The sequence below is a fragment of the Trachymyrmex cornetzi genome, unplaced genomic scaffold (genome assembly GCF_001594075.2).
Source record: "Trachymyrmex cornetzi isolate Tcor2-1 unplaced genomic scaffold, Tcor1.1 scaffold57, whole genome shotgun sequence".
Taxonomy (NCBI): domain Eukaryota; kingdom Metazoa; phylum Arthropoda; class Insecta; order Hymenoptera; family Formicidae; genus Trachymyrmex; species Trachymyrmex cornetzi.
This window is the reverse complement of record NW_017299882.1, coordinates 922,338-927,254: the sequence shown is the minus strand read 5'-3', so window position 1 is coordinate 927,254 and position 4,917 is coordinate 922,338.

Sequence of the window (4,917 nt, the reverse complement as noted above, 5' to 3'; positions counted from 1 at the left end):
AGAAAAAGCAACAGGGGGAAGGGGAAAGCGGTAGCCAAGAGAGAAAGAAAACACCATGAAGAATCGAAACGGTAGTCGTTCTGACGATCCTGCTAAACAGGTAGATCGATATTGACACTTCGACCCGTATTTCGGGCCGTTTAATATGGCGTAAAATGCGCCTTTTTGTTTACATTGTTTGGCAAATGCGATATAAACCTTTATTCGGGCAGGTTGGTCGAGAAAAAATCTCGACTTCGGAATCGCACAGATCTCTTTGTCAGCTAAAATTAGATAAAAGAAAAACAAGACGGTAGTAATTTTTAATTTTTGTGAAGGAGTGTTTGCAAAATAATAAATGAACCCGATATTGCATCCAAGATTGAGTTTAAGATGCAGCCTCGTCCAGATAGCTTCAATCAGTTCTCATATCGCAATATCTAAATTTGTTTTACGTAATATGCCTTATAGAAGCATATGAGATTGCAGTTATTAAGCGGAATACGCGCACACGTTATAATTTGTATCTACGGGAAAATGTTATGTAATTACACTAATCGAGAACTTGTATCTTGTGCTACGAATTTTGCATTGTAAATTGATAGTGGTGTAACTGCTTATAAAATTAGCGGTAAAAGTGAAACGCTACGAGGAATAAAATCATGGATTAAAAAGAGAAGCAAAGGAGAAGCTTAATATCCGAAAGCAATGTTCGGAGCAATATTCGATATATTTGCATTCCAACTGGAAACGGGCACATCCCGGAAAATCGAAGATTATTACGAGAATTAGTAGAAAAGTTCACACTGTAGGAATATTAAAATACAATACTAGTGGTTTTAGCAGAGAACCGGAAGTAATATCAAGAACAGAATCAGGAGTTGCGTTGTAGTCGAGAATAAAGCCGAGATTAGAATATACTGATTTTCCGCAATTATCAAAAACCGAAGAGAACAATTTTAAATTAAATTTATATATGAATTTATTTTCCGGGAAAAATTTTATGTATATGTATGGACATATTATACAATATATATAATTGTATATAAAACATGTCAATTATTATATTTTTTTTTAGAGTTTATTTTAATTGTTCATTGTTCTAATTTAACGTCAAATTTATTACATATTTGTATTTATGTATTACACTGAAAAAAAATGATGTCATATCAATAGCATTATTTTAATTGAAAATAATCTTTCCGGGAAAAAATGCTATATATGTGGACATATTTTATGTATAATTATATATAATTGTATATAAAATATGTCATTTTTTAATATAATTATATATAAAACATTTTTCCCGGGAATATATTTGGAAGAATTAAGTCATACCTTTCTTTAACTATTTAATATATGATCATGTATGTATAAATGTACATTATATAATGAATAATAATTATTATGTACATATTTTGTTTTTTTATACAATTAAAATTAGAACGAGAGAGATGAACGATACGTTGCATCACCATCAAAATTACTTGATTAACAAAAACAGTTATTAGTCAACCATACAAAAATATAAATTAAAATAAAATAAAAAAATAAAAATAAAGTATAATAAAAAACTGATACATTTTTATTAAATACACAATAAAAAGATCAAAGCATATAATTTGAATTTTATTTTCCTAGTGTATAGTTACTAGTCACAAAGAAAAGAGAGAGAAAGAAAGAAAGAGCATCTCGTAATATCTCATAGAGACTGTATTTATAAATCTTTCATTAATATTAACTGCCAATTTAATTTTGACATTAAGTTTAATAAATCGATATATTACTTTAATACTTTTTAAAAACATCTTAATATAATTTATATTTTTTCTTTAATATCCCAAATACTTGGTAAAAGCATTTGTCACCGGGCAAACAAAACCATCACCTTCAAACGAATGACGAAACCGTTGCGAATTTTAGACGTCGACATGGGTGACATGACGGTTAGACTGTTAATAGTTCATTTATCATAGAACCACTTGAGTTTTCTTTGTTGCCCGAGATTTTCCCTGCACAGAAGGAAAAGTCTTTGTTCAAACGACGCAAAAGTCCCTTCCCTATGATTAGGGTGCCAAAGTGTCTAGGCCCCGCTATGATCGACAGTAGTTTGGTGAGTGCATGGGTCGAAGGGTAGGTAGGGAGACAAGGGTGGGAAGCAAGCGGTAGAAACGATAGGGAGCGATGGAACAGTCCATGAATCATGATGGGAGAGTGACGAGGACGCCGTTATGTGATCGCGTTGCGCGAGATAAGGACGCCCGCTTGCTCGCTCGTGGAATATTCCGCTGAACTCTAGAGCCAGGACTGTGCGGGATCGTTTGGTAAAGGCGAGGGCGACGGTAGGGAGGTAGAGGGGAACAGAGAGCGAGCGAGCGAGCGAGCAAGAGAGAGAGAGAGAGAGAGAGAGAGAGAGACCCGGGGAGTTAATGTCCCACACGGAACTAAACCTAGAGAGACACGAGTCCGCGTTTTGTGGAAACGGGCTTTCTCCTCGCGTGAGATGCATCGTCGAAAAAAAAAGGGTCGCCTGAATCTCGTCGAAAAAAAAAAAAAAAGAACTACCGTGAATCCTGATTTTATCGTCGTCGGTTGGTTGATTTAATTTGTTATACGTCGATCGACGAATTAATAAAATGTAATTACGTGTGTCAATTACAAAGCTTACGAGCGTTAATTGAATTTTCGCTGAATTCGGATATACAAATATATTTGAAAATAATCTCTGTTTATTTGCTATCCGTGACAACGAAAACATCACAATGTCAACATAACAACGTCTAAGATTTCGATACTGAATTGACTGAAATTACACCAACTTGGATCTCTGATTATGTCTAGATTGACTAGTTGCTGGTGTTGATATCATTTTGTTGACATTAGTTGAGTCTCGCAGTGACATAATTTGATCTTTGACGTTGTTTTTAGAAGAATATTTTTTTATTTTAAAGCGTTTGAAGCTAAACAATATTCGACCGATGTAATCTTTTTTTCTCGGTTTACGTTTAATCTAGATATGAATCTATTTAGATTTAGGTTTAGAAAGCTACCAGTGTTGCCAGAGGCGGTATGATTGTACCACTTTTGTTTCGTTACTAACCGAAAGATATTCACATTTAACAAATTTAGAATAAACTTAGAAAACTTAAAAGTTATTTAAAAAAAAATTGGTTATAGAACCTAATAATTTTGTTAATTATGCTGTTATTTTATTTACGATATAATTTTAATATGTATATATATTATATATACATATATACATATATAGGGTGTCCCGTAAGTTTTTGCCAACCGTTTTTGTGTGGATAGAGCCGAACTGAACTAAGTCGAAAAGTCCTCTATCGTTTTGCAATTTTCGTAATAGTTAACAAGATATTAATTATTAAAAATTGCCGAATATTGTGGCCTTCAATAATTTTTTACACAAATACTATCAACTTTACAAAAAAATAGCGGGAGACAAAAATCATTAATTTTCTTCTCATAGAACTCTAGAATTTTTTCAGAATTTTTTATTAACTTTTTAGTACTATATTTTCTTATTTTTAGCAACATGAAAATATACGCGCGGTATTAAAAAATTCTGAAAAAATTCTCAGAACTTTATGAGAAGAAAATAAATAATTTTTGTCTCTCGTTGTTTTGCTGTAAAGTTGATAGTGTTTGAGTAAAAGATGATTGAAAACAAATATTCAGCGATCTTTAGTAATACCTTGTTAATTATTGCGAAAATTGCAAAATGATAGAGGACTTTTCGACTTAGTTTAATCCGTTCTGTGTACACACAAGCGCTTTGTCAAAACTTACCGGACACCCTGTACATACATATAATATTGTATATACATATATATACTTATCAGGAGACACGATAGTGTCTCGGCGCTAAGCCAAAGCGTAGCGTCTTATAGATATTTTGAATCTCGATATTCGATTATTTCTCACACATATATATATATATATTATAATGCGCTTGCGCCATTTTCTTCGCGCCAGTCATTTGAAATTGTATAGTGCCGCACATTCACTCGTCAGAGGTCAGAGGTTGATATACGAATTCGGGTGTCATTGAATGCCGAATGAAATATCATATTACAGCTCACTTTTATCGATAAATAAATCATATTAATAAACATCAATATCAAATAAATTATTTTTAGAAAATTTATTTCTAAGATTCTATAACATTTATAACTTAAATATATGGAAAATGCGCCCATTTTTTAATAAAAGTGAAATATGTGTAGAGACCTGTTACGTGAGAATCAAAGCATTTGATTCTTTTGACTAACCAAAGGTATTTTTCAGTAAAAGACACAAATAATACACTATAACGTTACAGCCTTGTTGTTTGCCAATGTTAAACAAATATGAAATAATAACTGTGTTACACTGTGTCTCTGGAAGCATCACAATTCACGACAATGGATGCGGTCACCGACGAGATACTATTAAAAACCCGCGGCATCCTTACGGGAGTTCGCGTCTTTGTGAATACTGAAATATAATTAAGAGTTAAAAACTGATAATATTATACTAATTTTATGATTTATTCGTTTAGTAGACATATTTATGCATTTAGAACTCAATAATACTCGATTTTTCTTTAAATTTGTGATTTCAGTGTTATCAAAGTTTGATTATCAACCGAGATGATAACTCCAGAGAAAAAATTGTAATTTTTCTCCAATACATAGAATATTATAACTTTACAAGTATGCATATTTATTTATGGAACATTTATGTAATAAAAAATCATGAATTTAATAATGTATGAACCAAATATTTATGTTAATAATGACAAATTTATATCAATTGTCGATAATGTCAGCGTTCTTCAATTATCTCTGGGCCCTTGGGATTCCTTTTATACCGCCGATTTATATTTGCGCAGGGTTGACGGTCTTTAAGGGGATCCTAAACCAAAGCTCGAACTCCGAA